This window comes from Castor canadensis, chromosome 6, assembly GCF_047511655.1.
Source record: "Castor canadensis chromosome 6, mCasCan1.hap1v2, whole genome shotgun sequence".
Lineage (NCBI taxonomy): Eukaryota > Metazoa > Chordata > Mammalia > Rodentia > Castoridae > Castor > Castor canadensis.
Genome location: NC_133391.1, coordinates 164,580,532 through 164,594,483, shown reverse-complemented (window position 1 = coordinate 164,594,483; position 13,952 = coordinate 164,580,532). Strand labels below are relative to the sequence as shown.

The window sequence follows — 13,952 nt, the reverse complement described above, 5'->3', positions numbered from 1 at the left end:
GGAGAAAGGGATTCAGAGCACAGATGGAATCAAATGACAATAGGTGTGGTTGGGTAGGTACAGGGTCCAGACTCCATAGACTTAATAGGTCTTACTTTTTTAGCTGTTTAAATTTTTATTATAATATTGTTGTAACTGGGGGTACACTGTGACAATTACAAAAGTGCTTGCAATATATCTTAGTTAATTTCACCCTCTCCATCATTCTCCTTTATCTCTCCTCCCTCCATAGAATAACTTTGCATATGTCCTTTGAACAAGGCATTTGGAAACTAAATGGAGAAGGAAGGGGAACTGGCCCTGGGAGCATTTGCTCCTTGTTGGGAAGTAGCTGGCACAGCACATTGTCCCCATACTTGGGTTCTACATTCCTCACTCCTCTGGGTATTAGTGGACATGCTAAAGAAAAAGTACACTGTGCATAGCTGAGTTTGGAAACTTCTGGGTTACACTGATATAGCGGGTTTCTTTATTGCAAGACATCTCAGAGCCTTTAGTGTGTTGATACCTCTCTAAAAGAAGAATGTAGTATCTAGTTTCCAAAGGTAAGTTGACCATAGAATAGTCTTTTAAAGACATGCTTATTAATATCACCCCATGTGATTTTTCTAAGAAAATCATTTTAGAAAATAATGGTGTAGTTGGAAAAGCACTGGCTTTACTTTTATTTTTATTTTTTTATTCATTTATTCACATGTGCATAAATTGTTTGGATCATTTCTACCCCTTCCCCCTGTCCCCTCCCTCTCTCCACCACACCCCTTGCTTCCAGGCAGAATCTATTCTGCCCTTATCTCTAATTTTGTTGAAGAGAAGAAAAAACATAATAAGAAAGACAAAGATTTTTTGCTAGTTGAGTTAACAATAGCTATACACAGAGATTCCTAGCATTGCTTCCATGTACAAATGTGTTGCAATCCAAGTTGATTCATCTCTAACTGACCTTTACACTGGTTCCTGATTCCCTTCTCCTGTTGATCTCTGTCACTTTAAGGTTTCTGTATTAGTTCCTCTGGAGTGGGGACATCAAATAATATCATGTTTTGTGTTTCTTACCTATCCCCAAACCTCCTGTGTGTGCTCTCCACTTGTCATGTGACCCAAGTCCAACAACATTGCTGCATTTGTCCTAGATCTAAAGTCCTCATATGAGGGAGAACATACGATTTTTGGTCTTCTGAAACTGGTTAACCTTGCTCAGAATGATGTTCTCCAGTTCCATCCATTTACTTGCAAATGATAAGATTTCATTCTTCTTCATGGCTGAGTAAAATTCCATTGTGTATAAATACCACATTTTCTTAATCCATTCGTCAGTAGTGGTGCATCTTGGTTGTTTCTATAACTTGGCTATTGTGAATAGTGCTGCAATAAACATGGGTGTGCAGGTGCCTCTGGAGTAACCTGAGTTGCATTCCATTGGGAATATCCCCAGGAGTGGGATTGCCGGATCATATGGCAGATCTATGTTTAGATTTTTAAGAGGCCTTCATATTTTTTTCCAGAGTGGTTGCACCAGCTTACATTCCCACCAGCAGTGTATGAGGGTTCCTTTTTCCCCACATCCTCACCAACACTTGTTGTTGGTGATGTTTTTGATGATGGTTATCCTAACAGGGTTGAGGTGGAATCTTAGTGTGGTTTTGATTTGCATTTCCTTTATGGGTAGAGATGGTGAGCATTTCTTCATGTGCTTTTTGGCTATTTGAATTTCTTCTTTTGAGAAAGTTGTGTTTAGTTCAGCTGCCCATTTCTTTATTGGTTCATTGATTTTGGGAGAGAGTTCCCTGTATATTCTGTTTATCAGTCCTTTGTCTGATGTGTAGCTGGTAAATATTTTCTCCCACTCTGTGGGTGGTCTCTTCAGTTTAGAGACCATTTATTTTTTACAGAAGCTTTTTATGAAGTCCCATTTGTCCATCCTTTCTCTTAGTTGCTGAGCTGCTAGGGTTTTATTGAAGAAGTCCTTGCCTGTACCTATTACTTCCAGAGTATTCCCTGCTCTTTCCTGTACTAACTTCAGAGTTTCGGGTCTGATATTAAGGTCCTTGATCCATTTCGAGTTGATACTAGTACAGGGTGATAAACATGGATCTAGTTTCAATTTAATGCAGATGGATAACCACTTTTCCCAGCAACATTTGTTGAAAACGCTGTCGTTTCTCCATCATATATTTTTAGCATCTTTGTCAAAAATAAGATGGGTATAGTTGTATGGATTTATATCCAGTTCCTCTATTCTGTTCCACTCATCTTCATGTCTGCCTTTATGCCAGTACCATGCTGTTTTTATTGCTATTGCTTTGTAATATTGTTTGAAGTTGGGTATTGTGATACCTTCAGCATTGCTCTTTTTGATGAGTACTGCCTTGGCTATTTGTGGTTTCTTGTGTTTCCAAATGAACTTTAGGGTAGATCTTTCAATCTCTCTGATGAAAGGCTTTTGGGATTTTGATGGGAATTGCATTAAACACGTAGATTGCTTTTGGTAGTATCACCATTTTTACTATGCTGATTCTACCAATCCATGAACATGGGAGATCTTTCCATTTTCTGTAGTCTTCTTTGATCTCCTTTTTTCAGGGGTTTGTAGTTCTCCTTGTAGAGATCATTCACATTCTTTGTTAAGTTTACTCCTAGGTATTTGATTTTTTTTGAAGGTATTATAAATGGAATTGTTTCTATATATTCCTTCTCAGTTTGTTCATTGTGGGTGTATAGAAAAGTTAATGATTTTGTAAGTTGATTTTGTATCCTGCCACCTTGCTGTAGCTGTTTATGGTGTGTAGGAGTTTTTGGGTAGAGTTTTTTGAGTCATTAAGGTATAGGATTATATCATCTGCAAATAGGGATATTTTGACAGTTTCTTTACCTATTTGTATTCTTTTTATTTCTTCTTTTTGCCTAATTGTTCTGGCTAGGAATTCCAGTACTGTGTTGAATAGGAGTGGTGATATGGGCACCCTTGTCTCGTTCCTGATTTTAGGGGAAATGGTTTCAGTTTTTTACCATTAAGTATGATGTTGGCTGTAGGTTTGTCATATATACCCTTTATAATGTTGAGGTACTTTCCTTCTATTCCTAGTTTTCTTAGAGCTTTTATCATGAAGTGGTGTTGTATCTTGTTGAAGGCGTTTTCTGAATCTATTGAGATGATCAAGTGGTTTTTGTCTTTGCTTCTGTTAATGTGGTTTATTACGTTTATTGATTTTTGTATGTTGAACCATCCTTGCATCCCTGGGATGAAGCTGACTTGGTCATGGTGTATGATCTTTCCAATGTGTTGTTGAATTCAGTTTGCCATTATTTTATTGAGGAATTTTGCATCAATGTTCATTAAGGAAATTGGCCAATAGTTCTCCTTTTTGGAGGTGTCTTTTTCTGGTTTTGTGATGAGAGTAATATTGGCTTCATAAAATGAGTTAGGCAGTGTTCCTTCCCTTTATATTTCATGGAAGAGTTTAAGGAGAGATGGTATTAGTTCTTCTTTAAAGGTCTGATAGAATTCAGCAGAGAATCCACCAGGTCCTGGACTTTTCTTTTTTGGGATACTCTTTATTGCTGCTTCAATTTCATTTTGTGTTATAGATCTATTCAAGTGACTAATGTCCTCCTGGTCAATTTTGGATGGTTGTAAGTATCTAGAAATCTGTCTATTTCTCAAGATTTTCAAATTTATTAGACTATAGATTCTCCACACCTGGATTTCCATGGTGTTTGTTGTTATCTCCCCTTTTTTATTTCTGGTTTTACTGATTTGGGTTTTTTTCTCAACTTTTTTTAGTCAGGTTTGCCAGGGGTCTGTCAATCTTATTTATTTTTCTAAAGAACCAGCTTTTTGTTTCATTGATTCTTTGTATTTTTGTTTGTTTGTTTTTATTTCATTGATTTCAGCACTTATTTTTATTATTTCTCTCCTTCTGATTGTTTTGGGATTTGCTTGTTCTTGTTATTCTACGAGTTTGAGATGTAGCATTAGGTCATTGATTTGAGATCTTTCTGACCTTTTAATATATGCACTCATGGCTATAACTTTCCTCTCAGGACTGTCTTTACTGTGTTCTCTAGGTTCCAGTAGGTCATGTTTTCATTTTCATTGACCCTCAGGAATCTTTTAATTTCCTCTTTTATTTCATCAATGACCCATTGATCATTGAGCAATGAGTTGCTCAGCTTCCAATTGTTTGCATGTTTTTTACTGTTATTTTTGTCATTGATTTCTAGTTTTAATGCATTGTGATCAGATAGAATGCATGGGATTTTATCTATTTTCTTACATTTGCTGAGGCTTGCTTTGTGCCCTAAGATATGATCAATTTTGCAGTAGGTTCCATGGGCTGCTGAAGAAGAATATAGGTTATGCAGAAGTTGGATGAAATATTCTGTAGACATCAGCCAGTTCATTTGTTCTATGGTATGATTTAGTTCTAGAATTCCTTTATTGATTTTTTGTTTGGTTGACCAATCTGTTGGTGATAGAGGGGTATTAAAATCTCCCACTACCATTGTGTTGGAGTCTATATATGTTTCTAGGTCCTTCAGAGTATGTTTGATGAAATAGGGTGCATTGACTTTGGGTACATATAGGTTGATAATTGTCATTTCCTTTTGATGTATTTCCCCTTTTATTAGTATGGAGTGTCCTTCTTTATCTTGTTTGATCAGTGTAAGTTTGAAGTCTACTTTGTCTGAGATAAGTATTGCTACCCCCTGCCAGTTTTCAGACTGCTGGTCTGGTAAATCTTCTTCCAGCCTTTCACCCTCAGCCAGTGCTTGTTTCTGTTGATGAGATGGGTCTTCTGCAGGCAGCAGATTGTGGATCTTCCTTTTTAATCCAGTTTGCCAAATGATGTCTTTTGATGGGGGAATTAAGTCTGTTAACTGTCAGTGTTAGTATTGATATGTATGTAGTGATCCTGTCATTTAGTTGTCTTTGATGTTTAAGGATTTTATTGTGTGCAGCTGAATCAATGTTATGCTCTACTTTCTTGCCTTTTTTTCTCCTGTGGTTTGGTACTTCCTGTTCTTTCATGGTTTTATTTGATTTCACTTTCTGTGTGCAGAATTCCTTGAAGAATCTTTTATAGTGGTGGCTTGGTGGTCATATATTGTTTTAGTTTCTGCTTATCATGGAAGACTTTTATTGCTCCATCTATTTTGAATAATAGTTTTGCTGGGTAAAGTATCCTAGGGTTGAAGTTGTTTTCATTCATTGCCCAGAATACCTCACTCCATGACCTTCTTGCTTTTAAGGTTTCCTTTGAGAAATCTGCTGTGATTTTGATAGGTTTACCTTTGTATGTTATTTGTTTTTTTCTGTTGTACAGCCTTCAATATTCTTTCTCTATTTCTTTGTGTTTATTGTTTTAATGATAATATGTAGTGGAGTAGTTCTATTTTGGCCAGGTATGTTTGGTGTTCTGGAGGCTTTTTGTCCCTGAATGGTCATAGTTTTCTCCAGATTTGGGAAATTTTCTGTTATTATTTTATTGAATACATTATGAAATCCTTTTGCTTGCAACTCTTCTCCTTCTTCATGCCCATGATTCTGAGGTTTGTTTTTTGATGGAATCAGTGAGTTCTTGCATATTCCTTTAATAGTTCTTGAGTTGTCTGACTAATAGGTCTTCAGTTTTTCCTTTAATTTCCATTTCATTTTCAAGTTCTGAGATTCTGTCTTCTTCTTGTTCTAGTCTGCTGGAGTGGCTTCCATTTTGTTTTGTATTTCTGTGTCTCTTTTTTCTGAGGTTTTCTATATCATGGGTCACTTAATCTTTAATGTTGTCAATTTTTCACCCTTAATTCATTTATCTTTCTATTTATGGTGTTCTCTCTTTCTCTTTGGTGTTTATTTAGGGCTATTATGAGTTCATTTGTGTTTTCTCATATCCTTTATTTTTGTTGTCTTGGAATTTCTTGAGTGCCTCCTGTATGCTTTGGTTGATCATGTCTAGTAACATCTCTGTGAAATTCTCATTGATTACTTGCAGGATTTCTTCTTTCACAGTGTTCTTTGTGGACTTCATTGTGTTCCTTGGTATAGTTTATCTTTGTTTTGTTGGAGTCTGGATCTGGGTATCCGTTTGCTTCATTTCCCTCTGAATCCTGTACTCATTTATTTTTTGGGGGAGAATGGTTTCCATCCTTTTCATCTTCCCATCATTCCACTTGGTGTTGTTGCTGTCCCTAGCCCATGTGTGATTTTGTATTAGCTAACTTAGAATAGTCAACTAACAAAACCAAAAAAGAAAAAGGAAAAAAGAAAAAGAAAAAAGAGAGAGAGAGAGAAAAGGAGAACCAAAGAAATCCACAGGGAGAGATGGTGGACAATCAAGCAGCAAACAGGACAAACAAACACTTAAAGAAAAGAAAAAAAAAATTCCCGGTTCAGGAACAGTAGAATTTTAGTCTTAGTAGTTCTGGTGTTACTCCTTTAACATCCAGTCCTGTTTGTCTGCATCTCCTAGGAAAGTTTGTAGCCGGTGTCTGGCGGTGCTGGAGCCCTCCTTTTTTCTCACATGGAGAAATGTGACATGGAGAAGCTTTTTACGGGCTGAGGGTTCAGGGTTTTGGTTTTTGTTTCTTCTTTTTGCTTTTTTTCTTTGCCACATGTGGCTCCAGCAGGAAAGTATTCTGTTTGGTCTTCTGAAAGTCTCCTAAGCATGTTTGGAGCTGGAGGCAGGTGGGTCAGTGGGTGGGCAGTGGCATGGAGGGCCTGTGGTGCAGTGGCCAGTTGGGCTGGTGGGTGGCAACCCAGCGAGCCAGTGGCTGGGCGGTGGTGGTGTAGGGGTGGTGGCCCATCTGTTCTTTCAATGTATTGTGGTGTGGAGAAGCCTTCTACAGGCTAGGGGTTCAGGATGCCAAAGTTTCAGCTCTCCCTTGTGCTTTACCTCAGCCAAGGGTGTCTCCAGCATCTCAGCAAGGTCCCTGATTCACGGAGCTCATGCAGTCTGCATTTGTGTCCCAGTTGCCATTTTGGATCCTCTCCAACAGGCCTTTATTAACAACTTCAGCTTTTACTCTGAAGTTATAGGAAGCCATAGGCATGTTTTAAGCAGAGGTGTGACATGCTCTGAGTTTCATTCCAATAAGAACATTCTGATTGAAGTGTTGAAAAGAGATTATAGTGGGTAAAGAGTGAAAACAGGAAGTTCCTATCATACTGCAATAGTTTAGGCAAGAGATCATGAGGACTTGCTACTGTAGTCTAATCAAAAGATAGAGCATGGCTTAAACTTGAATGGTAGCAAGGGAGTTAATGAAAACTGAACCAACTTGCTTTTGTTAAATTATTTGAAGACAATTTCAGTAGAATTCTTTGAAATAAAATAATCAATGGTAACTCAAGATATTTTGGCCTATACAGTTGTCATTTTCTGAGATGGTAGAGAGTAGGGGAAATGTAGACTTGGGAGAAATATTACAAATTTGGTTTGAAAAGGTAAAGTCTGAGATGTTTATGAATGTGTAAGGGGAATTTAGGTTAAGGTAGCTGTACGAACCTGGAATTCAAAGGATCCCACGTTCTGGGCAACAGATACAGATTTGAAAGGTTTGGGGTATAGGTGATGCTTTATTGTACAAAGATGAAAAGGGACCAGAAATAGATAGAAATGAGGAAAGGTAAAGGACTCACTTCTGGTACACCAAAATACTTGATGTCAGGTAGTAGGGGAGGAACCAGTAAAGCAGACTCGGGGTAACCCTGTAGCAGGAAAATCAGATAAGCACAGAGACCTAGAAATCTAGTAAGGAGAGTGTCTGGATTGTAAAGAGTTATTAACTTGATAAAAGAATGTTGATGGTCAAGTAAGGTAAAAATTGAGAATTGAACTGAAGAAGTTATGTAATATCTCTGTGATACAGAGAAGTTTTTGTGGGGTGTAGGTGAGAAAACCTGTCTAGACTTGATTCAAATGAGAATGGAAGGCAGACATTGATGTTAATAAGTGAATTAACTTTTAACATTTTTGTGATATGATAAAGGATAGAAATTGGAAGGAATTTGGAGGAGGAAAGTGCGAGTCAAGAGTGGATATGAGAGTATGCTTGGTAATGAACTAGTAGAGAGGGAAAGAGAGGATAAGGAAAGAGAATCAACCACTGCTGGACTGACATCTTTGAGGTGACAGGACATGAGACCATTAGCTGGGAATCCAGAGTGTTCATGTAGGGCAGAAGCTAGTGACTGAGGACAGACAGGAAGATAGGTGTGCAGATGTAGTGGAAGCTTTAAGCTGAGAGGATGAATATAAGAAGAAAGAGTAGGAAAGAGAATAGATGGAGGGCACATAGCAGGATTGCTGGTAGCATTAAAGACCCACTTAGGGTTAATGATTGTGGCAGTGACTGCTAATTGTCAATCAAAATCCCCTCTCCCTTTCTTACGTAGGCACAGCATTTTAACTGGGCCGTGGGTCATCCAGCCTGTGTAACATTTACAGTTTCTGTTTTACTTTTGTGTGGTCATTTCCTAAAAATAAACTATGAGAAGAGCTGTCTGCCACCTCGAGGCTTACGTTTAAATACCGGACATGGATGGCTCCATGATTTTCCTCTCTTCTACCCACTGTATTGTTAACATGGAAGTGTTTTAGCTTTAAGCTGTTAAATGTAAACGAGTCAGGACTTTCCCATCTTCCCCAGATCTCAAACAATTTTCAAAGAAAGGGGTTTAGCCTAAAGATAGAATCTAGAGACTTTAAAAAAAATACACCGTAACAATCTAAGGCTCTCTAGGCTTTCTCTGGGCCTCTAAGGATCTCAAAATCCTACCTGATTCTCCCCTTTAAACAAAGGACTTATAAGAACCTTATGGGTAATGTCTAGCAGCAGCTCAAAGGGAAGCAGAGAAGGTTTTGGCTCTTGTTTTGTAGCAAAAACTCCAATATGATTGATAGAAAATCCACAATGTTCCTGAGAATTTTCTAAAATAAATACTTCCAGAGTAGACTATAAAAGACAGAGCTAGTTCAAATTAAGAAGCTTCTTCTTACCATGAGAAGTTTACTAATCAGGTGAAGAAAACTACCCAGCTTCAAACATGGGGTGCTCGCAAGGGAAAAAGAAAGATAAGTCAGAAAGAAGAGCCAAAATCTTTGGAGGATAACTTCAAGGAATGAGATTTAGAAGTAGCTAAACAACTAGCCACATTACTTCACCAGGTTTTCGAATCACTATAGATCAGTAATTCCTATATGCCACTTTTTTTTTAAACATTTGTGAACAGGAATGCTGAAGTGGTCATCCCATGCCAGTCCCATGAGATAGCTTTGCTTTTTACTTTAGGTGTATTCAGAAAAGGAATGATATCTAATGAGCCATACCAAGGGTACTACATTGAGAAGCCTCACCCATTTCCAAATCTAATTTAGGAGATAATATTCTAAAAACTTTAAGCCTAAACCTTATGCTGTGGGATGAGTTTGAGGTCATAGAATTGGAGATAAGTAGATTTTGCATGTGGGAGGTTTGTGATTTATGTGGCCAGATGGAGGACTGTGAAAGATTGCATGTTCCAATGATGGCTGGAAAAGTATTATCCTACATGCTTTTACGCATTATCATTTTTCTATCAACAGGTAAAGTGTGTCTCCTATTTTGAGTCTCAGCAATGTTTGTGATTTGCTTAGCCAATAGAATATGGTAGAAGTGATATAATATGACTTCTAAGTTAGGTCATAAAATTTCATGTGCTTCTGCTTTGCTCTTTTGTAGTGCTCAGCATTGGAACCCAACCACCATGTTGTAAGGAAGACCAAGCAGCCTGTGGACAGACCTACCTTAGAAGCATTTGTCTCCCACTTGAGTGAACCATGCTGCAGGTATGTCTTTCTTCCTCCAATCAAGATTCCTTTTCTGATGCTTCATGAGGCAGAGATGAGATTACACCTTTGCCAAATCATAGATTCTTGACTAAAGTGAATTATCATTGTGGTTTTATGCCAGTAAATTTTGATGCTCAATTATATTATGATACCATCCCACTCTATTTCAGCTTTCACTACTGCTATTCAGAAGTCATCTGCACATGTAAATCATGTTCTTATACTTTTATTTTGCTTTGGTCCTACTTTTAAGAATATGTTTTCTTAGCAGGCACCAGTGGCTTACACCTGTAATCCTAGCTATTTGGGAGGCTAAGATCAGGATGATAGCAATTCAAGGCCAGCCCAAGCAAAACGTTTGTAAGACACCCATCATAACCAATAGCTGGGCATGATGGTGCATGCTTTTCATCCCAATGACAGCAAGAAGCTTAAAATAGGATCGTGGTCTAGGCAGGTCTGGACAAGAAGTGAGACCCTGTCTCCAAAATAACCAGGAAAATAAGGACTGGAGGAGGTGTAAAACCCTGAGTTCAATACTGCCAAAAAAATAAGAAAAAGGGTCTGTTTTGTTTTTCATTCTGTTGTATATGAGTGTAAATTCAGTTTTATTTATCTTGTTGGGGACTAATTGGTAATCTTGAAACTAAGCTTTGATCTTTCACCATAACTGGAAAATCTTCAAATATTACCTGTGTTCCATCCTTTCTGCTCTCCATCTGGAGCTCTAAATATTTGGGAATTAGTGAATATTTGTTAGTTAAAATAAATATTTAGAGTACCAGAAAAAGAGAGAGAATGGAGAACAAGCAACATCTGAAGTGGTGATAGCTATGAGTTTTCAAGATATCCTCACTATAATCTCCATGACTCCTTAGCTCTGTCACATGTAAAACTAAATCTAGTCATTGACTTTTATGTTCAGTGATCTTGTTCATTTCTAAAAGTTTCTTTGCCTCCTATGCAGTGTACATGATCATTCTTGGTCATTTCCTTTACTTTGCCGGGATTTTAATCTTGACTCTGAAATGTTGTGTATTGTTTGTGGTTTCTTATTCCTTGGAGAAGTAATTGTGGGAAGTCTTTTGAGGTCTAGAGTCAAGGCAAATTCCTCCAGATAGGATTTGAGTTTGCTTTTGCCAGGTGCATGGGAACCATCCCAATCTGGATACTCTTTAAACTAAATGTACTGTTTGAATTTGCTTATGTGAATTTAGGCAAAAACTGTGCAAGAATTAGCTTGTCATTACCATTTGTCTTTCTTTCTTTTCCTCTGCTTTGTTTATTGCCAAACCAACTAAGCAATTTTCCTTGCAGTCCTCAGTAAGGGGGTGATTATTTTTCTTCCAATTAATCCTTAAACTGAAAGCAGAACCCCCTGGCTTCTCACTTTGGCAAATGCCCTCAGGTCAAAGGGGGGCTAATGCACATAGCTTCCTCTTGTAGCTTCCAGCTTTCACTTTGATTTTGGCCTCAGACTTTCTTACTATCTTGCAGCTCATCAGTGCTTTTAGGAAGATACGTTTTGTTTTTCTGTTTGTTTTCACTAACATTTTAAGTCATGTTTTTTTTCCCCTGGGAAAACTAAGCCTAATACCTAACTCACCATATTGCCAGAAATACCTCACTCCCTGTGGAACAGTCAGGCCTTCTAAAGTGCTTTCAGGCACTGTTTAAATCCGTTGGGCCATGCTCCAGGTGGATTTTGCACATGTGAAGTTTAAGCCAATGGACAGATATGGAATCTGGAATAAAGTTTCACTGATCTCATTAGAGGGGACAGATGGGCTCTTCTTCTATCACCACCCCACCACAGAATGCATGGAATCAGCAAAAGAATTTCAGAAACAGGAAATTTCTAACAGACTAACCAACAGTGTCATCTTCTTTTATGCACATGGTATGCTTATTCAGAGAACAGAGAGCAGAAGCCTTGAATACTCTTCAGCTTTTGGTTGGAGGTTGAAAAAAAGAGGTCTCCCAATGGTGGGCATTTATTCATTTGTTTGCATAGAGTTTTAAAATACTTTCTGGGGCAACTGTTCATTGATGGTAGGATGACCCCTTAAGAATACAGATGGCTTGTGAATGGAATTTATTTCTGTTAAGTTTAAACCCATATGACGTTTCAGGAGATAAGAAACTTAGAAAATAATTTAAAAATAGTGTAAAGAAAATGAGAGGTGCTTTAGAATATATGTTCAACAAGCAGTTGAAGAAATATCTAGGCACAATTTTTACCTTATTTTTCCCCATGTTCCTCACAATTGTACGTATCACTCTGGAGTCAATATTCATAATTTTGAGAAATGCTTATGTGTATTTTGCAGTCTTAAGAAGTACTCAGCTGTTCCCAAAGGCATAATTTTACAAGAAAAAAATACAGCCCACAAAATTAGGATTTACTAATAGATAAAAGAATCCCGAAATGGTATTTGAGAAGAACTGTCAATCATCGTGAACATAACTGTAGATGCTTGAGGCTAGAGAAAGACGGACTTAGACCAGCTCAAGTGCTTGCTACATTTAATGTTCTCTCCTAAGCAAGGAAACAACCTACTGTTTTGTACCCAGATTTCCACTCATTGTACCATAACATCTTGTAGATCTGGCTACTCTTGAGGGACCTTGGATGTTTGGGCAAGAGGAACTCTAATTTTGTTGTTTGTAACTCTAACAAACCAATGAATTCTTCTCTGTCTCTCACTGTTTTTGAGACAGGGTCTTTCTATGCAGCTAGTTTGACCTTGGACTTGAGATCCTCTGCTACCAGAGTGCTGGGATTATAAACATGCACTACCATGCCTAAATTCTTCTCTTTTGAGAAGTTTAAATATAAAATAGGAAATACCAATATGCCAATATAGATAGTAGAATAAAACAGAATCTGAGAGATGCAGAGACAGCCTGCATATAAGAAAAATCCAAGGAAGCAGAAACCATGAGTCAGAGCAGCAAATAGAGGTAGGCAAAGTTGAGTGGTTACAGGAAACAGAAAGGAGGCAAATATGGATGACAGAGTCACTAATGGGATGCTAGTCTTGCTGTTGTTTAACTAGGAACATCCAACTCTCCATGAAGGTTGTTTGCTTACTACATGTGCATCTGTTTTTTAATCTTAAATTGCTCATATATCATACCAATAACCTCTCGTTACCTTAAGAAAATATGTCTCTGTTTCTTAAAAACTAAAAGATACTAATCAAAGTAGCTCTTATCAAATGGATGCTTTCAAAAATTTGTCAAGAGAAAATTAGTCAAGGTGGTATAATAGGTATCAAATATAAGTAATGATGCTATGTGTGTTATTTTTATATGTGACATCTTGCATGTGCATATATAGCAATGAGAGTTAAACATTTAAAAAAGAGAAAAAAATAAAGTCATTACTGTGTGGTAATAGAAAATACAAGGGTGACATGAGTGGCTGTGACCAGTTTTACTGTTTAAAACAAGTGAAAGGAAGATGAAAATAGTCACAGGCCATTTCTGCCTGTGACCCACATCTTAGGGGCTGAGGAAGAGGCAGGCTGTACCTCACCAGCAGGACATGGGCCAAACTGCTTACTCGCTCAGGGACAAGAACAATAATGTCAGTAATGTCACCTTGGAGCAGAACCTGACTAGCTGGATGGAGGAAAATGGAAACTACTAGATAGAGAAGGATGAGCTCAGAACCAGAGAGAAAAACAAAGGAGCAAAAAGGAACAAAGATAAACTTATAAATTGAGACTGCAACATCAACTCCTGTCCAAATTACAGCCTCCAAATAATAGCCTCCCATCTGCCTAAAAGATTTCAGTCTTGCCAGCTTCATTATCCTGTGAGCCAGTTCTCTCTCTCTGTCTCTCCCCTCCCTATTGGTTTTGTTTCTCTGGAGAATCTTGACACTAATATGACAGACAGGGATGGTGAATGAAGAGGTCACAACATGGGTCTGGTTCCAATTGGAGTTTCAGAGCACACAGATAAAGCAACATAAAACGAGAGGAGGAAAGAAAAGGAGACAGGAAGATTCTAGTCTGCTTTAATGCTGAAAAACTTTGAACTCTAGTAAGGTAGCATTTTCTTTTGCTTCCCTATGAAAGCAATCCTGAGGGTCAGCTCATTTGTTGGGGGGGGGTT

At 37.9% G+C, this 13,952-nt stretch overlaps 1 long non-coding RNA gene across 20 annotated transcripts in view; it reads left to right on the top strand.

Annotated features, from left to right (window-relative positions):
* Window positions 1-13,952, top strand: part of LOC109682548 (uncharacterized) — a 383,265-nt gene that overhangs the window by 287,412 nt on the left and 81,901 nt on the right. For all 20 annotated transcript variants that reach the window (XR_012449235.1, XR_012449223.1, XR_012449238.1 and 17 more), the window contains one exon: window positions 9,718-9,824. This is a non-coding gene — a long non-coding RNA (uncharacterized lncRNA). The remainder of the gene's footprint in view (window positions 1-9,717; window positions 9,825-13,952) is intronic.